Source organism: Delphinapterus leucas, chromosome 9, assembly GCF_059928025.1.
Source record: "Delphinapterus leucas isolate spDelLeu-1000000601 "Yukka" chromosome 9, BTC_Dleu_Yukka2, whole genome shotgun sequence".
Taxonomy (NCBI): domain Eukaryota; kingdom Metazoa; phylum Chordata; class Mammalia; order Artiodactyla; family Monodontidae; genus Delphinapterus; species Delphinapterus leucas.
In genome coordinates this window covers 84,274,039-84,301,346 of record NC_143137.1, presented here as the reverse complement: position 1 = coordinate 84,301,346, position 27,308 = coordinate 84,274,039, and positions in this window count along the sequence as shown.

Sequence of the window (27,308 nt, the reverse complement as noted above, 5' to 3'; positions counted from 1 at the left end):
ATCTGACCACCCTAGAACAGATTATAGCCAGAGTATAATCTAATAATCCCCAAATCCTGCAATATTATAAAAATTGAAAGTTACTTATAGAAAAAAAATTTTTTTCTGAAAGGCTATCTATCATATTACTTATACCAAATACTGTAAACTGATGTTATCAGAAAAACACTAATATATTTAAAATATTTTTAAATTTCAAGGTGCAATTTAAATACAATAAAATGTTCCAAGTTTGATGAGGTTTTTCAGATATATACATCTACGTAACCACCATTCTAATCAAGATTTAGAACATTTCTATCACCCTAAACATTCCATGCTCCTTTGCACACAAACCTCGCCATCTCCCCATCTCCTACACATAACCCTCAGGCAACTACTAATCTTTCTGTCTTTCTGTCACTACAGATTAGTTTTGTCTGTTCTAAGATCTTTACAAATGGAGTTATAAAAAGTGTATTCTTTTGGGTCTGGCTTTTTTGCTGAACATAATGTTTCAAAAATTTATCCATGTTGTTAACAATGTATCAGTAATTCTTTCCTTTTCATTGCCAAATAGCATTCCATTGTAATAAGATACCACAATTTATGTGCTCATTTACCTATTGTATTTGATTTGTTTCCAGTGTTTGGTTCATGATTATATCTGTTACTAACATCATGTCTAAGTCTTACTGTATTTCTCTTAGTTGTACAATCTTAACTACACGTTATCTTTCTAATAATTTAAAAGACGTGCATTTGGTATATAGATTTCACATGCAAGTAATGTAATAAGATATGAAATAACTTTCTACAAGAGTTATTAAATAAGAACTTTTCCTCTTTCAATGACCTTTCAGTTAGTTTTAGACTTCTAAAATTTCTTAGAAAAATATCACAATATTTAAAGAACTTGAATGTACTGCCTCTTGTAATTTTAAATTTCTTATCCTTTTGTTGTTGACAACCTTCTGTACAATTTTAAGATACATTAAAGCATGTAATTCATTCCTAGTCACATTTAGTAAATGTGCTAACCACACAGTTCATAACTTGGTGAACTTGAGGGATGCATGATGCTGTCATATAAATCACAGGGTCAGCATATAAGTTTTCCATCATGTCAAGTATGTTTTATAACAGAGGAGGCTGATATTTTCAGCAAATTTCCATTTCTTTCTGACCAGTGCCCCCTCTCCAAGTCCCACTGTAAGAAAGAATATACATAGCATTTGGAGGATAGTAGACCCTAGCTTGGGAATGTGCTATTAACCACCAACTATATTTTTGTCTCTTTAAACATTTCTAATTATGTCTTAGTGATAGAGAGTCTTCTATTATAACACTGGGTCAACTATGTTTGTTTATCTAGGTGTATAAGAGAGAACACACAAATGAAACTGAATTTAGGAATTAATTATGTTTTATTCCTCATCAGTGCTTTAGGTTGAAACTCTGCCTTATGAAAGTCCCGTTATTTCATTGACTGCAGAAAATATCCCTACTGGCCTCTCAGGAAAGTGGAGGAGAGGATAAAACCTGTAATGATTGGTTAAACGCAAGTCAGTCAGAAATATTCCTTGAATAACCACTTTCAATGGAGCATTCACCATATAAGCAATTAGAATAGAATAGAAACAGTCTCCAAATTCCTCCTGAATCTTAAATCCTGTGGATTCACATAACTGTAAAATGATAATGCATACAAAGCTACACTAAACGTGTCCAAATTAACAGAGCACAACACTTCACAGGGCTTGCAAGGCTCTTTAGAAAGTCCCTCACCTTTCTTTATCATATCCTTTGTAATTCATGAACTCAGGTTCTGCCTTTCTATCATTTAAAATGATTCTTAAGTCCTTACCTCTACGACTCTACACGTGCTGTTCCCTCTGCCTGGAACTCATTTCCACCTTGCTTTTTCAGGACTCTATTTAGACTCCACCTTACCCAAGAAGGCTTATCTGAAGTCCTGCATCTGGGTTACATGCCACTTTTATATGCTTCCATCAGCCCCCTTTAGCTGCTGTTTATTTCACTTTATTACTGTTTCTTGGCTTCTTAACAGTCCCCAGCAGTTGCAGGCTCTGTGAATGCAAGAATCAGGCATATCTCAATCTCTGTTGTATTCCCAGTGTTTATTACAGGGCTTGGCACATAGTGGATACCTCATAAATATTTGTGAGAGAATGAGTGCATGAATGAGGTTGAATACATTATGGAAGAAATAGAGAATAACAGAGTGATTGCTTAGTTTAGATGAATTAAGGCAGGCTTCCTGAAATAGGTGAGGTTTGGTCCAGATTTTGAAGAGAATGAAAACTAATAATCAGTGGAGAACAGACTGGTATACTAGGTTGTATAAAAAGAATGTACAAAAGTCATATTCTAAGAATTGGAAAAAGATTAGCTTCCCCCCGACCAAAAAAAAAAAAAAAAAAGACTCTAAGTGGAAAACTAATGAGAAATGGAGTTGAAAATTTAAAAAAAAAAAATCAGTGGTAGTTGATAAATGATTTTAAGCGCTATAGTCAAAGATTTATATTAAAAAACAGTAAGCACATCTTTAAATAGATGGAAATCATGTTGAAATAATTTTTGAAGAAAAATATTCATATTTAATCATGTTTGTAAATGAAAATACTAATGCTAGGTAAACACGTATATTTGTGTAGACTGCAGGTCATAAAAAAAGAGAGTATATGGCATTTCCACTGCAAAAGGGAGAAAATTTTTCAGCCCTGTTCTCCACAGCTTACCTCTAGCTAGAGGTGTGTAAAGCCTTGGAGAGCAGCCTCAGGGTGCCACTGAGATACTCCACGGCAACACAGTGTCAGTTAAAATGGACACCAGTAAAGCAGGAGCTAGTGGTCTGAAAAGAAACATTCTGTCCATTCAATAAACCTGCTCTCATCTCATTTTCTTAAGGCTTTAGGATTCGATTAAGTGTTAAGGGCTGCACAGGGAGAAATCTGGGTTCTGATTAGACAATAACCAGGTCATTAATTTTTTATATTTATATATAATGTTTCTGAAAACTACAAAACTAGTTTTCAAAAGCTCTGGAAAACATAATGTATTCAAGTATAACATTGTGTCTCACTGATTTATCCTTCGTGATCAAATAAATCTGGAACAAAGAAATGCATGGCCTAATCACTGAATTAAATAGCACATGTATGAAGTGTATGGCTGTATTGTGTAAATAATTAACCACTACTCAATGGTTATGTTAACTAGGGCATACTAGAGTGGATAAGATTAATGAAGACTTTGCTTACAATTTAAAAGCTTCCCTACCAACAGCTTCTTTCGCTCTATTAGAACAAAGGATCTTTGCAATTTTTACATTAATAGTCTCAAACTGGAAATATTTGGATCCTCTCCAATACTGATGCTCAGAGCCCTCATAAAAGATCAATATCTAGTGAGCATGAGTACAATGAACATTTGAAAGGATGAAAAACCAAGCACACCAGAGAAGCAGCATGCTATGGTCGAAAAGTGGCCATGACAGAGTCCTAGAAGGCTGAGTGTTTATTTCATTTTTGCCATTTGCTGGCTGTGAAATTTGGGCAACGTCTTTTAATTTCTATGAATCTATCTGCACAACTGAAAAGGAAGGAGAATAATACCTATTTCAAAATGCTTTGTGTAAAGTATATAATACAGTGCTACGGACAAAGCAGGTGTTCAATTAATACGTAGTATTAGTGGTAGTTGGATCATTATCAAGTGTATTTTTTCACTAGTCTCTTTGAACAAAAATATACCTTGTAACTTCCATTATGCTGGTATAAAGTATTCCTATGATAAATTATGTAATTTATTAACATATCTCTGCCCCATGGGTCACTCAGAATCAGAAAGTTCCAGAGTTGGAGGAAAGCGACTAAAACATCTGTTTTTTCTCTACTGACATCACAGAGAAGTTTTTCTCCCAGTCTAGAAATATTTCCAATGCCCCACTACTTGCTTCTCCCCAAATACAAAACTTTCAGAGGTTTAGACAGGAAAAGTAGCAAAGTATTACTGTTCTTGGGGTAGATTAGGTCTACCCACTCTGTCTTTGGGTAACCTTTGGGTTGTTTTCCCAAATAATCAGTTGCCCAGGAAGCTACAACAATGCTCGCCCAATCACTGAATGGGCTGATGTCACTCATCATTAAAGTGATTCTCCAGTTTACAGTCCAAACTAATTCCATGCATTACCGCATCTTTTCAGGGAGTTGGGCACTGCCCCACGCACTGCTGGCTTCGTGGTGAAATTGGCTGTGTGGTACCTCTTGAACCTTGCATATCCTTTGGAAAAATGTCCTGCTGCCATGATTCTCCTGGCTAGGACCAAAGTTTTCTTATTTCCATGGACATATGTTTACTGAAAGGAAAGGATTGGGCACAGTGCAAGAGCTTTGGATCCAGACAAACCTCAGGTCAGATTCTTGTTCTACAACATACTGGCTGTGTGACCACTGACAGCATCCTAGAGTCTTAGTTTCCCATACTCTAATATAGCTAATCCATAGCACTGTCATGAGGAGTAACTAAAATCACAAACCCAAAATACCTACCATAAGACTATTTTTCTCCCTGTTCTCACACCTCCAGGTCCCCCACAAAATCATTCTTAGTTTTTGTTAGCAAATTTTATGAAGTCCCTCTAAGCCAAATTTCACACCACACACACACACAGACACAGTTGTGGAAAGGTAAATCATCCTCATGCTTTAAACTGTTTATGTTAAACCTGGTAGAATCCTTCAGTAGTAACTTTCTCAAGTCCTCCTATCTGTCATTAAAAGAATCCTAGCGTTAAGGATTTCCTTTTCTTCTAAACAAGGAAAACAGTCTAAAACCTTTCTCAAATGATGAATCAGAGAAACTGAGTCAGCAGTACACACATACACACTCATACACACACAGGTTATGAGTTCCCCAAGTCCCTAAACTCAACTAAGAGAGCCCACAATTTACTTAAAATTGTTAAAATGTGCACGTAAGAGATGAAACTAAGGACTCCTTCCCTAAAAATGGATGCAACGTAACGTAGTGTAAAAAATGAGTCAGTCACACCTGAATTTAAATCTGGAATTGCCATTTACTAATTCTGTAGCTTTGTGATACAGCAAGTAGATGTCAAACCACTTTATATGCATAAAGGAGATAATATCTATCTGTTGTTAAAATTAAATCAGATCTGTATAAATCATCTAATACAGTGCCTGGAACATAGTACGTGCTCAATAAATGGTAGGTATGGGGGGGGCGGTAATTATCACTAGGAAGCCTAGTTCCCTTAAATAGTTCATAAATACATACAAAGAACATATGCAAGTAATCCTAGCCTGCTCTCCCCATGCCCTTTTCTACTGATGAGTAGGCACAAACAGTCTACAATGCTTCCAGGACACAATCATAGTAAATTGAAATCTCCCTCCTTGTGCTGTATCTGATGTCCAACAGAGCATGTTTATTCCCTCTGTCACAGGGAAGCCTTTCAAACATCCAAAGGCAGCCTCCACGAACCCCCTAAGTCTTTTCTCCAGGCTAACTATTCTTAGTTCTTTCAATAGCACTCATATTTCAGGGTTTCTAGACATTTCACTGCTGGTCATGTTTCTACAGAGGAGTTACTAGATCTAAGTAGAGCTACATTCTATATAGTGAGTGAAATATTAACTTGGGAAAAAAATTCTCTAAGAAGATAATTTAATGGGGGAAAATCCCCCTATCATGCTAAAAATACACCATCTTTTACTGAAGAAATGGTTTTGGCAAACAATTTTTAGAACTAAGAAGTAGGTACCTTTAAAGCTCCTGTTGGCTTGTGTCTGTTGCCCTCCTACTGCCCCATCAGGATGCTGCCAGGAGCAAGATTTCTAGCTTCCTCCTGTCCTAGCTTTTAAAATACTTTTCAGTCTTCTCAGTGTATACTGCAGGAGATTTCTTTTCTTTTCGGTACTGCATAATCACTCAATGTTTGCAAGTTAATTTTCTAAGCAAGATAACTTCTTAAAAGCAAATTTAAACTCAACAGAATTAATGTTGCTCATCTTACCTACTCTGGAAATGATTAAATGTAGCCTAACCCTCCTACTGCGACAAAATTTAATAACCTTGGCTGCACTATAAATAAGGAGTACATTAATCCTAAATCACTACTGTCTTACATACATAGAGTTATATATTTGGGTTAATCAGTAAGTATGTGCATAACTGCTTTTTTTCTTCATCCTCAGGCAAAGGACTGATAAGTTAGTTTGCACAGGTTAAACGATGTGAATCTTGCATCACGTTTCCCAAGTCTTTATCGTTATCATACACATTTTAGCAAAAAGAAAAATAGTTTCTCTAATTCCAAATACTTCTTGTTATCAGGCACATTGCTGAAAAATTAAAAGACTTTGAGCTTTTTGATAGTTAGACTGACCAATAGGATTTTTTGGTAAGAGTTAATACTTGCCATGCCCTCTTTAAAAGCCAAAAAACCTTGTGCTCATGAAGCATTGAGTGATTTGATGTTCCCACTGTTTTATTCTTCTTTTAGATTTGTTTTCATGTAGCTGAGATAGTGATGAACCAAGCAGATCAACATTAGACGTTACACACGGGAGAAAAATTCAGCTCTAGAGACAACAGTCCACAACTGGTCTTTATCTTAACAGCACTGCAATCAGCCTAACCCTATTTTGCTTTCATCATTTAATGCTTTTCAAACAGTGTACACAACTACAATGTGGATCATGTGGATCATATGTATTTGTAATACCCTATCCCAAGTTTAAACTTTTATTTATCAACTTATCTCCAATCTTTCATTTCTACCATCTTCTCCCTTGTCATTTTGATCTCTTTAACATTTTTGACATTTCATGTTTAATCTCATTGAACATTTTTTTCTTTTCATTCAAGGAGAGCTTCAGATGTTTGTCCTTTACATTGCTGAACTGATAAGTCTGTCCTTCATTATATCTATGGAAATATAAACCTGTTATTTATTTGTATTAGAGTCTGTTCTTATTGAGGGTTAGTACATTTTCACTTCATCTTGCCCCTCAGTCTGCATTCTCATTTTGATAGGAAGTGGTGTAAACTAGATTTTAAGTGTTTTATTTTATTTTATTTTAATTGGAGTATAACTGCTCTACAATGTTGTGTTAGTTTCTGCTGTACAACGAAGTGAAACAGCTCCCTCCCTCTTGGACCTCCTTCCCATTCCCCACCACCACCACCACCATCCTGCCCATCTAGGTTTTAAGCATTTTAGGCTTTTGAGACTGAGTACCAGAATTTGGTTCCAGCTATGCGTCTTACAATTTTTTTCCTCTTGGTCAAATTATTAAGCTCTAAAAGCCTCAGTTTTCTTATCTTTAAAGTGGGGATTCTACTGGTATTTATCCAAAAATTAAATGACACTGTGCATCTTTTACGCTTAGCACAATGACTAACATATAATAATAATACAAAAGGAAAAGATTGCCATAAATATAAATAAGTCCCCATCCTTACCTCATAGAGGAAATGACATTTAACCTTGCTAAAAAATAAGAAATTTTCTGAAATGTTCTGCCATTTCCTATAATGAATAATTTTATGAGCTTTGCAATTTTTTTTAATGTTTTTAATGTACCACTTCTCTCTTCTTTACTGTGTCTACATTGCCCTTCTCCTGTCCTCTCATCCTTAAATGAATGAACTTTTTGAGACTGTGAGATATACTATAATTATTTTTCTCCAGCCATAGAAAAAATCTATACCTGCCCACTCCTTCTCACAGGATTGATAAAGGATTTCACCTCGTTTATGAGTACAGTTCATTTCTTTAGGAAGTTCGGAAAGGAACTACTAAGAACTTACTATTACCCTGACTTAATCAGTTTAATACAGAAATGCTTTCCATGATTATCAAGTGTCTTTAAACCTTCAGAGAATTTAGTACTCCTTTATATATAATATATAAATATGTATTATATAATATGTATACATTAGAAAATCCATTACAGTGAGGTCATAGGAAATTATTTTCATATTTCTAATAAACTACATCAGTGAAAGCAAATGAGTTTGTCAAAACTGTACTGACATAATAAAATCTTCCTTTGGTATTTTATATTGGGTTCATCCTTGTATTTGGAGTCTCTATTTTATATTTGCTACTTCATTCTGCCAATGTGTACCAAGTTTCCTCAAAGAACATGAAGTCAATATCTTGAATCATTTTTATAAAGATACATAACACTTGGGCACCTATTGTTAAATTTCTTATCTTTTGTCTGAATGTAAAAAAATCCTCTATAATGAGACAAAAAGATTAGAGACCCAGGAAATTTGCAAAACTTACTAAAATATCTACATAACTGTTATATCATAATTTCTAAACATAATAAGTTCAGAAAATTAGACCACGTGGAAACAAAAGAATACAAGCCTCTGTTTGAGAAGAGAAACTATGAAACAAAGATTATTAATTTCTCTTTAAACAAGGAATTAATTTTAGTTAAATAGAAATTATGAAGAAAATCACTTGGACCTAAAATTATTTTATTTATATACTGTGCTATACATTGCCTTCTCTTACTGAGAATAAAAGCCAAGCAATAAAGAATATGTATGACCCAGTGAGCTAAACAAAGAACCTATTTGTTTTGCTCTCTAATAAGTCTGACAGGAGTTTCAAGTCAGATTACATTTCACTATGTTCTTTCTATCATATTTCTATCACATCTGTTACAAGAGGTAAGAATTCTCTAGCTGATAAATTGTTTTACTCCCAAGTCTGTATTTACCCATCTGAATTGTTATAAAACATGACTTGGATGTTTGTAGAAAGTCATAAAACATGGTCAGTGTAGGAGATAGTTCACAAATTATACTTATTGTTAATCATTTCAGATATGAGGGAATTAAAATGAATTTAGAGTTTTCTTGTTTATCTTCTTCCTGCCAAAAACTAAACTCTTTATTATCCAGCTCTATGAAAATCTTAGTATAATCCCTGCTGTTTGAGAGGGTCAATCTGCTAACTTTCTCTTATTAAGATTTTAATAAAAGTCCATTGAACAGTGTCTTTTTTTTTAACCTTTCACTTTGTTTTTATTAGTGCCCAAATAATAATAATTATTAAATATTCCTTAGTGCCAGAAATCTTGACAGGACGTATACAGGTTTGTTGTTGGTGCTCTGATGATTTGAAGCTTCTAAGGAGTTTTAGTGTCAGAGGCAGTTCATTGAACAGTGTCTTAACCTAAAACATGATTCAAAACTTTGTTTCTTCCTGTCAATTCTGCTCTACTAATATGAAAAACTCAATGCATCCATTAATATTTTTTGGCCATTTTCCATTCAATGAAACAATAAAGATTTCTAATCATTAGGATAAATGTATATAATGATAGAATAAACTGAAAAATAGAAGATGATTATGAATGGAGTTGCATTCATCCTAAAGTCATATCACTAATTTGAAGTTTCCATTCCTTTGCCTGACTTGTTTCTGTATATTCCTATGACACCACTGCATAGACTTAACCTCTCAGAACCACTTTGTCAAATGTGAATGAATTTTGACTGAAACAAATAGGAAAAAAATTTTAAGCTTCAAAAATAATCCTCCCTAAAGTATACAATATATTTTGCTTCTATAATACCAAAACACAGATTGATAAAAATCCAAATATTTTCATTTCTTCAGTTTTTTTCATTATAAAGAGTTTATGATGACCAAGACTGAACATTAATTATAAATTAGAGTATAGTGCTAGAGGCTGAATCTATTTTCACTTAACAATATCTATTTCTGGGCCCATAATTTGCATGTCCATTGCATAACATCTGGTTGGTTTGATCAGTACTCTGCCATTTTGATTGAAAACAAGATTTTAAGAGGTGAATTACTGCACTGGATACATTTGGTATGGAGTGTCCTCTTTGGGAAAAATCAGAGGGATTTTTAAACTAATATTGTTTTGTTCAAAATATGAAATGGAGATGTGGTTCATAACTGTATAAATGAGGTAAGCTGGAGTACCTGAAAGACCATAGGTCTTCATATTTTTGATGATTCTTTTTCCTTTGACCTTTGGGAGCCAAGGGATGTTTATTTCATGTCTGTGATCTTAAATAGGTTGTGGGCACATTGTCTGAGGTCAGAGATAAAGTGATACTTATGCCTTAATGAGGGACAGCTAATGAAGGTCAAAATGGGTTCCCCTCCCTCCTTCCCTCTCTTCCTTCCTTTTTTCCTGCCCTCTTTCCTCCCTTCCTTTCCTTCCTTCCTTCATAAACCTTACCTTTTATGAATTGGCCTGGGCCTCATCCAGATTAATAAAATATAAATTTAAAAATAGCTATACATTCTTTATTCCTCCAAACGTTTCCAATTAAAAGTTTTTCTCATAATCACGTATAAGCTTTTCCTTAACCATACCAAATTTTATCACTTATAATGTCAAATAAGGCACTAGCTTTTTGGAATTTCCTTAAAGTTTTGCAACAACAAATACCACAGGAGAGCATGGTGCATCATATCTATTTTAAACTTCCCAGGACTGTTCTGCTGATGAATGTTCGTAATTCCAGGCAAAGTTAATGGAAGGAGGGAATTCCCCTTGAGAAGAGAATAAATGTAGGGGAGGCATCGGAACACAGAGTATGGTGCTTCAGTGCAATTAAGTCTGGAGTACCCTACTGGATATCAGAACTACACCTGTCATTTGGTATTCCAAAAACACTGATAGTATTCATGATTGTTCTGAGGGGAAATAAATTATTCATTTGCCAAAGTCTGATTACCACTTGAAATGATATTCTAAAAATCACCCATGTGTATTGAAAAGAAAAGCAAGCAGGAAAACAAGGTAAAAATGCAAGATTAATTTTCCTTTAAAAATAATTTATGCTGTTTCTTATGATTTGAATAATACCTATCAAAAGCAATAATGTATTAACATATACTAAAACTTCAGAGCAAGCATAAGGAGTCTTAATATTGCATAGTTTACTTATTCAAAAGTTATTTTTCTCTTATTCATTGTTACTAAATAGAATAAGGTCTCAGATACCTTAACTAGGAAATAGGGATAATAACAGCACCTTTCTAACTAGTTTCTTATGAAGATTAAGGGACTCAATACATGGAAAATAATTAGAACAGTCCTGGACATATTAACCACTTGGTAAATAAAAACAATAAAAATATTATTATCTGCTGTGATCATTAAGGCTCATCATAAAGACCCAATTCTCCTTTCTTTCCAGACAAGATAGGATTGTATTTTCCTACCCCTTTGACATTGGATGATTTCATTTGGAGGTGGGAAGGAAGCAACTATTATAAATTCCAGAATTATTTCTTGGATGACAAGGTGGATTATAAAACTGCTGAACAAGGAGTTGGAGAAATGGCTAAGTTCAGTGTTGGATACGGTGTTTGTGCTAACCCTGGACAACCAGGTGGGAATGCCTACCATTCAGCTGGATAAATAAGTCTGGAGCTGGATGCAGATTTGAAGTCACCAGTTTATGTGACTTTTGGAATCATGGGGCTTAAAGGAATCACCTAGGAAGTGGTTACAGAGAAATCTAGAGCACTGTGTGAGGATCAAAGTCTAAAGAACTTCAGAACTTGAAAGGTAAACTAAGGAGGGATGAGAAAGAAGATTTGAGAAGACTGAGCAAAGAGACTTTTCTGACATAGACAAAGGTAGAGAGAAAACCAGAAGAAAGGGATGGCATAGAAGTCAATACGGCAAATAAAGTTTTAAAAAGTCCCATAGCCATTGAAAACACTCAGTTACTGCCTGGGAAAATAGCTCCTTTCAGTGAATATGCATACTGCTCAATTTACTGCCGCAAAATCTTCAATTTCTTAAATTCATCCATAAGAAGACACTGTGTCAGTTTTGAATATGTTGCTATTTAGTACACCACCTCCTGGCTGGATTAAATTCCAACCTGTTCTGGTGTAGAAACAGACTGCAACACAAGTAAGAGGGTGAAAGAGAGAGATTAATGGTGCAGGTTTCGCTGCAAACATTTTGAAAGTGGGTGTGTGAAGCTCTCAGATTTCTCATCTGCCACCTAAAGAGGATAAATCATTTGTGTTGAATAGGTACAGACATGTTTTTTCATCTCCATAGCTCTGACTGTGAAGATGATATGACTGTTCTACATGCAACAGTGGGTTGTCCATGAACCAAGACTCCAAAAGTCACTTCTCTTAGGTACTAATCAGAAATCAAGTACTTCAAATGTGAGGAACATGGTAAAACATTTATGATGCCATTTTGGGGGTAATTTATAACTTGTGTTTTGTGGTCTGAAACCTATTTTATTTGCCATGAGTTTAAATAGTCTTTTACTCAAAAAAAATGGAATATGTGGTTTTCAAGTCACCAGTTGTATATACATATATACATGTGTATATATATCATACATATGTATTTTTCTTCACTGGACAGCTTGGAACTAGAGATGCAAAATTAGTTAATTAATAAATTATACTCTGTTAAACTACTAGAGCTAATCAATGAATTTGGTAAAGTAGCAGGATACAAAATTAATGCACAAAAATCTCTTGCATTCCTATACACTAATAACGAAAAATCTGAAGGGAAATTAAGGAAACACTCCCATTTACCATTGCAACAAAAAGAATAAAATACCTAGGAGTAAACCTACCTAACAAGACAAAAGACCTGCATGCAGAAAACTATAAGACACTGATGAAAGAAATTAAAGATGATACAAACAGATGGCAAGATATACCATGTTCTTGGATCGGAAGAATTAACACTGTGAAAATGACTGCACTACCCAAAGCAATCTACAGATTCAATGTAATCCGTATCCAACTACCAATGGCATTTTTCACAGAACTAGAACAGAAATTTTCAAAATTTGTATGGAAACAGAAAAGACCCCAAATAGCCAAAGCAATCTTGAGAAAGAAAATGGAGCTGGAGGAATCAGGCTCCCTGACTTCAGAGTATACTACAAAGCTACAGTAATCAAGACAGTATGATACTGGTACAAAAACAGAAATATAGATCAATGGAACAGGATAGAAAGCCCAGAGTTAAACCCACACACCTATGGTCATCTTATCTTTGACAAAGGAGGCAAGAATATACAATGAAGAAAAGACAGCCTCTTCAATAAGTGGTGCTGGGAAAACTGGGCAGCTACATGTAAAAGAATGAAATTAGAACACTCCCTAACACCATACACAAAAATAAACTCAAAATGGATTAAAGACCTAAATGTAAGGCCAGACACTATCAAACTCTTAGAGGAAAACATAGGCAGAACACTCCATGACATAAATCATAGTAAGATCCTTTTTGACCCACCTGCTAGAGAAATGGAAATAAAAACAAAAACAAACAAATGGGACCTAATGAAACTTCAAAGCTTTTGCATAGCAAAGGAAACCAAAAACAAAATGAAAAGACAACCCTCAGAATGGGAGAAAATCTTTGCAAACGAAGCAACTGACAAAGGATTAATCTCCAAAATTTACAAGCAGCTCATGCAGCTCAATATCAAAAAAACAAACAACTCAATCCAAAAGTGGGCAGAAGACCTAAATGACATTTCTCCAAAGAAGATATACAGCAAACACATGAAAGGATGCTCAACATCACTAATCATTAGAGAAATGCAAATGAAAACTACCATGAGGTTTCACCTCACACTGGTCAGAATGGCCATCATCACAAAATCTAGAAACAATAAATGCTGGAGAGGGTGTGGAGAAAAGGGAACCCTCTTGCACTGTTGGTAGGAATGTAAATTGATACAGCCACTATGGAGAACAGTATGGAGGTTCCTTAAAGAACTAAAAATAGAACTACCATACGACCAGCAATCCCACTTCTGGGCATATACCCTAAGAAAACCATAATTCAAGAAGAGTCATGTACCACAATGTTCATTGCAGCTCTATTTACAATAGCCAGGACATGGAAGCAACCTAAGTGTCCACTGACAGATAAATGGATAACGAAGATGTGGCACATATATACAATGGAATATTACTCAGCCATAAAAAAAGAAATGAAACTGAGTTATTTGTAGTGAGGTGGATGGACCTACAGTCTGTCATACAGAGTGAAGTAAGTCAGAAAGAGAAAAACAAATACCGTACACTAACACATATATATGGAATCTAAAAAACAAAAAAAAAATGGTTCTGAAGAACCTAGGTGCAGGACAGGAATAAAGATGCAGACGCAGAGAATGGACTTGAGGACACGGGGAGGGGGAGGGGTAAGCTGGGACGAATTTAGAGAGTGGCATGGACATATATACACTACCAAATGTATAATAGATAGCTAGTGGGAAGCAGCCGCACAGCACAGGGAGATCAGCTTGGTGCTTTGTGTCCACTTAGAGGGGAGGGATAGGGAGGGAGAGTGGGAAACGGAGGGTGGGAGGGAGAGGCAAGAGGGAGGAGATATGGGGATGTATGTATATGTATAGCTGATTCACTTTGTTATACAACAGAAACTAACACACCATTGTAAAGCAGTTATACTCCAATAAAGACGTTTAAAAAATTATATATATCAACAACAAAAAAATTATACTCTGTTTATAAATCTACCAAATTGCTTGTCTCATTGACTAATATACAACCATAATTGTAAAACACTCCTATTCACTGATATGTACAACTGTTATGGTTCCACATGCATCCATACGTGAGAAATGTGTGTCATTGTTAAAACGCATGAAATTTATGGTCAGACTGACCCCAATTGCTAAGGCTCAGACTAAAAACCAAGTTTATTGATTTCCAGTTTTACTGATGAAAAAATGAGACTTAAGTTAGGCAACCTATCCAAACTCTTCTAACTAGGAAATATAGGAACAAAGATGGGAAACTATGGAATTCATTTAAAAACAAGTGTTTTTAAATGTTATGCCCACATTTTCAATAATAAATTATTTCATAGCATTGTTGTAGATGTAGGTTGTTTAAAAAGCGTCACAAATGGGTCACCAAATTATTCACTTGCTTAAGTATTTTTGAGATCATACATGTACTAAGCATTGCGTTAAAAGATGAAAACGATATAGATCTTCTTCTCAAAGAGGAGGTAACGATAACTAGATTAATAAAGGATGTGATGAGATCAGTGATAAGAGCGTGGTACACGATGAAAACTGGTTTTTACTTTCTATATGTTCAACGTCCTTTTTCTTTTTGAGTCTGGCTTGTTTAATATAACTCAAGAGAGAGTAACGGAGAGAGGAAAGAATAAAATATCCCTGCTTTATGGGAAAGCTCTCAGGAAACTTTTCAAACCCATTCATTAATTATAAGTCTACTAGTATACTAAAGGGGCTTGAATTGCTTTTTGAGCCAATTGTTGAATATTCAGGAATTTTGTGAACCGGATGCTGTTGGGGCCCAGGGTAGGCCACCTGCTAATATGCCTTAATCACATATTGATTATTTTGAATTAAAATTACTTAAGACATGGCCAATGCAAGAAGGACCCTCTGACCCTTCTTTCTGTCTCCCTGAAAGCAGGTAATAAATCTCTCATGTGAAAGGTGCACTCCCAGCTTCTGGAGGTAGAAGGACATCCCTATCGCCAGAGACAGGGAATTCAGGCCAAGAAACCTACTAGAGAAGCCTATATAAGCAAACCTTGTTACTTCTTTACTAAACGTAGCCCAAAACTGGTTCAGATTCTTTACTAATTGAGCACCGAAAACCTAAGTTTCTTTGTCCTGTCAATTCCTCACACATTTATGGTTTCTTTGTCTAAAAAGTAAAAAAGCTGCCTGCTTTGGCTACTTCTTAGATCCCATTTCTATGAGAACTCCCTGAGCACAAATTAAAATTTGTTTCTTTTTCCCCTGTTAATCTGTGTCAATTTTCTTACTAGTCCAAAGGGATAGAGGGGGAAATTTATCCCTCCCCAACAATATTAAAACCACTGGTGGTTTGAAATCAGCCACCCTGGTCATAATTTAACACCACAGGAATTGGCAGACTGCAAATCAGAGCTTTCTTTTCTTTTTTGGAGGGGAAGTGGTGCTGGTTTACCAGTGGACCATGGCTTCTAACACATGAATAAACCTAAAGTCAGACAGCCACTGGTTTTCTCCTTGTGAGCTGTTTGTAAGGACTTTTCAAGCAATGATGACAAGCTCCTCTACAGAGACTGTGAAGAAGTTGATTCTCATTTTGTCTGTAAACCTGGTGTATGGGTGAGTACTGTTTGGTCAATATTTTCTGGGAGAATAAGGGAGAAAATTGAAACAAGATCATGTCTTTCCCTATGAAAACACAGCTGATTGGATTAACCTTCCTTTAAGTAAACATTTCCAGGCAGTGTAAAGTACCTGAAAACCCAGTTTTCTCAAGTAAATGCTTATAATGATGCCCTAAATGGTTTGCTTCTGGTTTTTAATAAAGGGGAGTCTCCTACTGCTGTTCTCTTTGGTAGCTACTGCCAAACAAAGTAAGTAACGCCCATTAATTTCTCAAATGGACAACAATCACAAATGGCTGAGTTCTAGTTGTAACTTATCGTTGAGTCAGTATGTGATGTTGAGAAATGGATGAAAAGTTCCTAGTTTAAACTTTAAACCCAGTACGTTCAAGTTATTTTAAGAGATTAAAATTTATATTGTCATTTGCAACAACATGGTGGACCTTGAGGGCATTATGCTAATTGAAATAAGTCAGAGAAAGACAAATACCATATGACCTCACTTACATGTGGAATCTAAAAGAAACAAAGCAAAACAAAAAACCAAGCTCATAGATACAGAGAACAGATTGGTGGTCGCCAGAGGTAGGAGGGTGGGGATATGGGCAAAATAGGTGAAGGGGGTCAAAAGGTACAAACTTTTATAAAATAAAATAAGCCATGGGAATGTACTGTACAGCATGACTATAGCTAATAATAGTGTATTGCATATTTGAAAGTTGCTAAGGGAATAAATTTTAAAAGTCCTCATCACAAGAAAAAAAATTTTTTTTAACTATGCATGGTGATGGACATTAACTAGACTTATTTTGGTGATCATTTTGTAAAATAAACAAATATTCAATCACTATGCTGTACACCTAACACCACTAATAATGTTACATGTCAATTATACCTCAATAAATATTTTAAAGAGATTAAAAATTATATCTATATTATACATGTATATTTGTATTTATTCTGAATAATTCCTGTCCTTAAAGAATTTATATTAACTTGAGGAAGCAAAAATAAATGAGCACATAACATTTAGGCAACACTGTCAGTCAATCATGAGCTCTTATACTAAAGCATGAGATCAGTGTAAGAGGCACATGTGGATGACTGGAGCCAACTTGGTGAAAGTAGTGGAACTGGAGTCAGCCCTAGAACAATGAATACGCAGTGTTGTTTGTTGTTTTTTTGTTTGTTTTTTTCTTAAAGGTGGAAGGACATTTTAAGAGGGGAAAATAGCAACAACAACAGTAAAAAGGGACACTCCTGTGAGCAAACAGACTCGGGGTTAACGGGGCCACGAGCCAGGACTGACCAGGTCATAGTATAGTGGTACCCTAGAGGCCAATGGACCCTGGAAGACAATGGGAATGATTTTAGGCTTCATTGCATTGAATTCTCCCTTCTAGCTCTGGAATAGATCTTGTGAAATGATCAAAGAAACTAACAGCCACTGAAACCTCCACCTCTATCCGACTGCGGCTGGGTTGACCTCTTGAAAGAACAATCCACCCTGTCAAGGAAATTTGAAGAATAGCAAGGCAAGTGTTTGAAGGACTGGTGGAGACTGAAATATGAAAATTAAAGAATAAAAGTAAACTAGCAAAGAAGAAAGGACCCCATAGGATTAAGGGCAGGAAAAAAAAATGAAGAGACAATGATCACAGATAAAACCGTTCCCCAAAATAAGCTAGAAAGGTGAATTTGACATTGTACTTATTGAATTTGCCTGAATATGACTTTCAGTGTAATTATAACCTCAGATTCTAAAGTATGCTGTCACACCAGACAGTACTTGAAACTTTACACTTAATACTCATTCTAAATGTAACAATAATACCTGTAGGCATTGATTCTCAAATAAACATCATTGTTTCTCTACTTAGAAATTCTTATGATTGAAATACAAATAGTTTAACAGATTGTGTTTTATGTGTGTGTCTTTTTATGACACAAGCGACTAAATTTAAATGTGCAAAAACTCTTCTCTGGGTAATTTGCATTCTTATATCCCATTATAGAGTCTCCTATTTGAATTTCCATCTGCTCTTAATATCTTTTTGTGTTTATTATTGCTTTAATGAGATAATCTTGGTTTTACATACCCAGACTTCAATACAATTTGGCAAAAGCAATCTCTACTCTGATTTTACTCCCATAAACACCTCAGTATGAACCTTGTACCTTAAGGCAGTCTGATATGAGATACTTGTAAAATAGCAAAAGGGAAAGAAAAACTATATAAAAGTAAAATTTAAGTAAACTATCCTTTATCTTTTAAAATCATAACAGATAGAATATTTCCTCTTATAAGATTAATCTAGATCTATCTATATAATAATGACTCTTTGAAGATTTATCAAGATGAAATACTATATTGACATGTCTTGGAGTGAAGCATAATTTGAAAGCATTAAATAGGTTCCATGAAGATTTTCCACTAATGAGGACTGACAGGGCTGAGAGTTGATAATTTTCTTATTTAATAGTCATAAATATTAACTTCAATCTGTGCTATCAACTAAAAATTTGTTCTTTCAGATGCATCCACACTCATGGCTTTCTTTGAAGAGACTGAAAACCTTCCTAAAATTCAGAAAGAGCTCAGTGAAAAGAAATTATGATCCATATCCACTTTAAGGTTTATTTCCTGTTAAGCAAACTTTATAACAGATTTAAGTTGCCAATAAAAGTCTCTCTAATTTTGGAGCCGGTATCTTTCCAAAGCCTCTTCTGACTTTTCAACATGACAGAGTAAACTTACTGCACAGTAAGATTCCAGATATTTATTTACTCAGTTATTTACTTATTTATTTAAATTAATAAGCACACAATGCTTAATGTATGGCAGGCATTCTTTTGAGTATTTTACACATTCATTCATCCTAGATGCCATATAACCCACTTGGGACCTAATGAGAAAATATGTTTAGAAGAAGTTTCATGAAGTGTCTCTAAATACGAGCCCTCTATATTTTAAGTACATATTTAATAATACTAACAAAAACTACTGTTTACTGAGTGCCTGATAAGTGGTGATCCATTTCCATATACGTTAGCTCACCTTCACATCATACCTAAGATTGGTATTGTTAACTCCATTTCATGAATGAATAAACCTTAAGCCTCATAAACAGTAATTACCAGAGAATAAAAACCCAGTTGTCAATGTCTCCAAAGCAGGTACATACACTTTGACTCTCTAACACTCACTCATTTAAAGTATATTACAATGTATTCTTTTTTTCTTTTTCAGTTCCATAGTTTATTTTTCTTGAAGTTATTGGGTCAAACTCTTTCCCGTTATAAATCTCTCTCCCACCTGTCTCCTTCTGCCTATCCCTGCTGTCAGCACATGAGTTAAGTCCTCATCATATCTGACTTGTATTTTTGCAAAAGACTCTTAACTCTCCCTCTTCCGGTCCACTCCAGACCACCAACAGGCTGATCTTTAGAAAACATAAATCTGATTGTGGCCCTTCCCTGCTTAAACCTTTTCCAAAGTGCCACATTGCTTTCCAACTAAAATCTCAAATTTTAACCACAAACGTACAAAGCCTCTGATGAGATGGACTCTACTGGCCAGTGCAGCCTCGTTTCTCCCCACAGTACCCCAGGCCTCCCTTGCCCCACCTGCAAAACACACACACACACACACACGCACGCACGCACGCACGCATGCACATAGCCCATGCTTCAGCTAGAGGAATTCCATGCCATTTTGCTGTCTTTTGTGCCTCTGCAAGGTATCATTTCTTTACTGGAATGGCCTTTATCCCCTTCTTTTCTAAGCTCCTACGTGCCCTTCAGTACTTAGCTGAGATGTCAAATCCCCTGGGATGTCTTCTCAGACATCTCTGGGCCTAGGAGAGGTGTTTCCCCATTAGAGCCTCCATCAAGCTTTCCTCATATCTATGACCACCACTTCAGTTCACATTTATTTTCCATCTATCCTGAGCACCAAAACAAGTTCAAATGCAGAGTACAAACTACGTTTACTATTCCAGTCCTCAGTAGGTTTTATGTTCTCTCAGGTGCTGAGCTAAAAACAGGCCCAGAAAATAGATGGTTATCCAGCAGAATTTGTATATGTTTATGCCTTAGTTATTTCTCCTAATAAATTCCTCATCTTTAGCAGTTGTTCTCAGCTATATTTACTAGTATCTTCTGGGTTTGGATCCTGGCATTTACACATGACCTCTTGGTATTGACTTTTTGCCCCCGGTCTTAGTACCGTGGACTGCAGGTTAAATGCCCTGCTCACTCATTACTTCCTAATATTGACCCGGCACCACGGGTTTTCCCTAACGTCAATCCTATATCCAGCCAGACGAACACAGCATTCTCATGACTCGTCTTTTGGATCACAGAGCTATAAGTCATCAAGCCTTTAGACAGAACTTTCAAAATTATTAACCTACCCAGGGAAGTGCATTCCGCCCCAGACAAGGAAGGGATCTCTCATGAGAGTGGCCACATATTAAATAACCATTGCTATTAGAATGGTTATTTTTGCAAATAAGTACATACATCTACATACTAAGTACATATTATATTATTTAATCCTCATGGGATATAAGATCACACACATTTTACAAAGGTGGAAACTGAAACTCAGAGAAGTTAGTAACTAGCCCAAATTCACATAGTTAGATAATTGTCAAAATCAGGATTCTGGCTAATTTTAAATCTCAGGCCTGTCCCACGTAATTCTCTTTGAGTACAAGTATCCTGGGGGTCTCCAGTTCCCAGTACAGGTGTGCACAGGATCCTGTGTTTGGGGATGGGGAGTCAGTCATGAATACCAAATCAAGCTATATTACCTGCATCACAGAATCTGACTCTTGGCCCATTCTTAGAGGAATGAATTATGATGTAACAAGGAGGAAGCAAATGAACTCTCTGAGTGAATCTGAAATTTTATCTGTCTATGATTAACTATAGTAATGTCAGCCAAACTCCTCAGGGGGACATTGCAGGAGGGGTTGTAGCATCATAATGATGAGCCATAGTAATCAAAGGAAGTTGGGAGTTGGGAACAAGAATAAAGCATATGCAACAGAGGGAAATGCTCATAAATTACAGACTATTGCTGGAATAATTAGTGCCACTTGACTCAAAAACATAGGCAGCTCTTGAAAGTCAAAAGGGAGGAAAACTTTAGAGTCATTTGATTTGTCAATCCACAGGTAATCCCTCTGTACCTGTAATTTCAGAGTGTCTCATCCGTACTATACAAAACCAGTGACTATTACCAAAGGAATATGGGTATAAGCCTGGAAACTAAATCAAAAGATAATGCTGTTATCATCTAGAAAGCACTTACAGCACAACCTGAAAACTGAATCAATAAATGTTTGACAGGTAAACTCCGAGGATATAATTAATTCAGCAATTGGAATTCTAGCTAACTCTTTATAAATCCTCTCTGTGTAATCTAATATGTGATGATAATACTACCAAACACTTACAGGACTTCACAGTACACAAAGGACCAAGAGTTACAATTACATTTAGTAGTATTAAGTTCACAGGACATTCAAACACTGAACTTTCATTCCTTTTAAAGTTATGTATGCAATTCAATTAGACTCAACCCCGGAAGTCTTCACTGTCCATTGTGTGCCAAAACTGTGCTAATGCTAAAAGTAATCAGAATGAGCCCCTGCCTGGTCTCAGTCTGGAAGGGGCATCAGAGGCACACAGAGAGTTACAGAAGATTGTAAGAACTAAAATATTGCCTGCCATATCAGTAAACAAAGAATGTTGCAGCCATCAAGCCATCACATTACAGCCGCCCCAACAGTGAGCCCTGAGGGAACTCAGGATGGCGGCAAACGGGCTGCCCAATGCCAAGCCCATCTAGCAGTCAGACACTGCAGCCACCCCCAACGGTGCACCCTGAGGAAACTCAGGATGAGAAAACACAGGATACCGCCCTCAGGCAGCAGAGGTGTATATTCAAAAAATGATTTCAGTGAGCCCAGATTTCTGCATCTTCCCATACATAAAAAAGCGTTAAATTGCTTAACTTGAGATATCTGGTTTTCTTCTATTAACAATAATCTTTTGATGTTCTGACTACCTGCCTTTTGTTGCAAAAACTCCTATATACCCTGGCTCCCCTGCTTACCTCCTCAGAGCAGTCTCTCAGAATTATTTGAGATGCTGTCGCCCGAGCTTGAAGTCCTAAGAATGTCCACCGAATAAAACATAACTCTCAACTTTTAGGTTGTGCATTTTTTTTCATTCAACAAGTGCAAATAACAGTAGTAATAAAGCAACATTAGAAATATGAACAAGGTATAGAGGTTGCAGACAGGAGGGGTTTTTATTACCTGGGAAGGATGATTTTATGATGCTTTAGTTTCTTCATTTGTAAAAATAGGGGCTGGAGTGGAATGGTGGATTACAATCCCTATAGTCTGTTTCTACCCTATAATCTTGTCATGTCTATATATTCACCAGATTATTTTCATTTTGTTCATTTTTACCCTAAGGTCATATTTTCTGATATGACCCTTGGAAATATTGAGTTAAAAATTTTCCACCGTCAAGGACTGATAAGGAGTCTTCATTATTTAGGTCCCCAGCTTCTCTTCTTTCCCCCTTCCTAAGTGCTTTGTAAGATGCTGTTGCTTTTGAAGAGCTCTTCCAGAGACTGAGTAGAGAAAGAAAGTGGAATTTTAATCAGTCAGCTTCACTTATTAAAGTTCTTGTGAAAGTTTGACAGATGAGAGGGGCAGCATTTAAGGGAACACTTTCATATCAGAAAGCTCTTAATTCCCTTCAGTTATGGAAAGCAGTGGTGTATATAATCCAAAATGGTGGATAATCCAAACATCATTTATATATGACTTTGAAATGTAGTTTTGAACTTGCATTTGAACAGAAATATGGGACCAAGGACTTGAAGAGTCCTAAGCTTTCTATCTTTCTTATACATACCAGTCTTTAGAGAGAATAGGCAATTGCATGTTTGAGGTTTAAAACCTTCCTCCACTGGAATGCAAGTCAAATTAAAGTCAGAAGAAACTGAAATGGTGGCAGTGTCAACCAAAATTGCTAAGCAAGACCTCCTCGAGAGAAATCAAAACAAGATTTATCTTAGATGATATAGAGTACAGCTAAATATTGCCGAGTTGTATACAGTAATCTATGAACCATGTCTCCACTTAGACTGGATGATTTAAGTTGAATATGATGAACATCATTCAAGCTGACAGGAAGATGACTAGCTAAAGTTGCTCCAAGTGTCTGACTCCCCCACTGAATGCCAGCTTGGCAATCAGAGGAAGCCACAGCAGGGTGTCTTCAGAAGCTATTTCCAAACAAATTTAGACTTGTCTTATACATGATGAGAGCTATTTATAAAGACTGTATAACAAATAGCTTATAATAGACACCTCTGTCAATTGCATTCACAATGAAAAGATCTATCACAAGAAGGCGTTGATTCCCGGTGCAAACTAAGGCTGTAATATTTTTCCTTTTTCATCAGTTATGCTAACTGGGGAGGAGAATCAGTGTTAAAACATACTGTCCTTCAGTTCATTGAAATTTGAATTGAGACCTTAATAGGAATTAGAGTTTTCGTCAAGATATGCAATAAAAGAGTAAAGGGGAAGGCTTCCCTGGTGGCGCAGTGGTTGGGAGTCCGCCTGCCAATGCAGGGGAAGCAGGTTCGTGCCCCGGTCCGGGAGGATCCCGTGTGCCGCGGAGCGGCTGGGCCTGTGGGCCGTGGCCGCTGGGCCTGCGCTGCGCAGCGGGAGAAGCCGCAGCGGTGAGATGCCCACATACCGCAGGAAAAAAAAAAAAAAAAAGAGCAAAGGAGAATAGATTTATTATAGCTGGTAAAGCCAAATTCAGAAATCATGTTGATTATCAAGATCTACATTCAGAAATGATGGGGATTACTACATGGAGATCTTTAATAGTTTATGCTTTGATCTGTTAATTGATGGACAAAAGGCAAGAAGACAGATTTAAAGAATTGAAAGCAGAAGAAAACATGTAGAAACGAACAAAGATCGAAAAAAGAAATTCTTGTACCTCCTGTTAAGACAAATAGAAAGCAAAATAAATAAATGACAAAACAAAATGAAATCTAAGTATTTTAGTATGAATGCTTTAAAGACTATCAGCAATTTTCTAGTTAGTTGGCCTAAAGAAGATGGGTCATTAAAACAGAATGCAAATTAGACCATATCCCCAGGGCAAGTGAAATTAGCATGTAGTAATTGTGCAGGCAGAGGGAGATTTTAGCATTGCCACAATCAAAGACTGAAATTTACAGAGGAAAAGAAAAACATGAGACTAGAATTAGAAAAAAAACTAAAAGAACAAACAAAAAAACCCAAATTGCTTCTGGACATTTTTTTCAAAATTTTTTTTTGCAATTTTGGAAATATGAGCCTATGTTTGAAAACCTGTGATTTTCTTATTTAATATATTTCTTGTTTTTCAATACTGTCATTTTTTTCTTAGAATATCTAAAAATGTGAAATGTGTTCAGTGATTACTTTGACATGACGATTTGAAACCTTGAATTTCATCTCCTAATTTACTCCCAATTTATAATGTTATATTGTGCATATTAGTTACTCCATTGAGAAAACATTCTGCTTCCTTCGTTGATTCATTTTTCTTGGTAAACATTTTTTGTGTACTTATTATATACAGACTCTATGCTTGGTGCAAGATTTGTGAATTTAGATAGGACATGGTTATAGTCTTGGTGCGTTTGTTGAAACTAGTGGAACAGAGACAAGACAAACGTGACACAAGTGGCATAAACACTATGATTAAAACTGTGTACAGGGCTTCCCTGGTGGCGCAGTGGTTAAGAATCCTCCTGCCAATGCAGGGGACACGGGTTCGAGCCCTGGTCCAGGAAGCTCCCACATGCCGTGGAGCTACTAAGCCTGTGAGCCACAACTACTGAGCCTGCACTCTAGAGCCTGCAAGCCACAACTGCTGAAGCCCGCACACTACAACTACTGAAGCCTACATGCCTAGAGCCTGTGCTCCACAACAAGAGAAGCCACGGCAATGAGAAGCCCGCGCACCGCAACAAAGAGTAGCCCCTGCTCTCCACAACTAGAGAAAGCCCGCGCGAAGCAACGAAGACCCAATGCAGCCAAAAATAATAAATAAAATTTAAAAAAAACCCACAAAACTGTGTACAAGCAAAGGCAGCACAGATAGAAAGAGGTCACTTCTACATGGGGTGAGATGTATCAAGGAATTCATGAATGAACACTTGGTGTTACAAAATCTCTAGGTACCAAAGATATCTACCAATTATCTCTATCTCAAAGGACAAGAAGTGAGAAAAAATCTTTATTGAAACCTTTAATGTAAGTAAATTAAAAAAATAACAAATAAAAATAAATTAAAGAAAATAAGAAAAAAATAATAAAAATCTCCCCAAATGTGAAATAGCTATTTCCAGAGCTGTCATAAATAAATAAATAAATGATTTTAACTGCTACTATTACCGCTACTACTTGTTTTTCCAACACAGTATCAGAAGTAGAATCAGTATATATTTATGTACTAAAAATATGTGGGAAAAATGTATGGGGAACTGTGTGTTTATAACATTTAACCTCATATATTCTTAACTGATTTTCTAACTTTCATGCTTAGAAACCATCCTTCATCAAAAAGATCCAAGTGTTTAATAAACAAATCTAGAATTCAGTGTGTACTCTCCTGTGCTTCTTGAATTTATGTCATTTATTTTCAGCTTTGGTGAGCAAACCATGTTATTGCCATATTCTTCTCTTTTACCCCCTGAGAAAAGTTTCCCATGTGTTAAACAGAGCTCAGTTGTGTGATGTGGGGTGTTGGGGCACGGAAGAGAAAGAGGGAAAAAGATACAGAATATTCTTGTGTAAATATGCATATGTATAATGCATATAAACATAGACAAAAACAGGGCTTCTAGACATAGGCCGAAAAAGAAATATAAATCAACATGAGGCACGGAAACACATGTAGACTTAGATGGATCAGTTATCTTAGGGGACAAGGTATTTCAAAGGCCAGTCTACAAAACCATCTAATTAAAAGAACATTTTAACACTCGATTCTGCTTTTCTTTGTAAGGATTTTCTCCCTTCTGTTTGTTTTCTTCACTAAAGTCACAGCAAGGGTTGTGCTGAGCTTCCAGTTGATCTAAGCTGCTTGGTGCATGCCCAGACAGCAAGAAAATGGTTTCTCTGGCAACAGGAATTATGTGAAATCTGTGTGTCCTCCCCCACCCTCCATCTGATTCCTGTTCACTTAAGCTGTTCACATATAGGCAACAATGAGGCATTGGAACGCTAATGAGCAATTCAAATTTATTGAGCTAACTCATGGAGGCGGGCACTGTGGGCATCCTCATTTCCTGTGTACCAAGGAGCAGGGCACATTTGTTGTATGTTATTCAAGAACCATGCACTATCAGCAAAGAGCCCAAACCAGATAAAATCAGATAACTATCTAAAATACGAAGCTTACGTGGAATTTATTTCCATCATGATATAAGGGACGTACAAAAGCTTTCGGGTGCTAAACATTCAGCTTTGAATTTTCCAAAGATGCTGAGGCATGGAGGTCACAGTGATTCAAAACAGCCTCACATTATGTCTGGAACCCAAGAGGGAATAGCAAGAGCTTTGATTAAATTGCTTCAAATGTCAGCTTTTTTATTTCTAGGGAATCATACTGTGCCTCCAAGACTAAAGCTCCAGAGTTTTAAATTTAGTCTTTGTTAATATTCTCTGATAGGTTCACGATTAGACCTCCTCTGCATATTTATTTTTTCTCCGACGCCTTTGTTTAGAAGAGAGTCCTGTATTTAGCAATGGTGCTAAGGTGGATGTTCAGTAACAGAGTTTAATCAAATGCAGATTGATTCGCTTGAAGGAAGAAGGGCTGAGAAATAAATTAGCCTTGTTCTTCAGGCACTGGGAGAATGTAGAGGGGGGTAAGAAAATCCATTTGTCTTCAGCTTCAACAAGGATGAAATAATAGCAAGAAACATACTCAATAACATAAATCAGAAAATACAGTGAATGGACTCATGAACAGGTTTCAGAATCACTGTCCTAG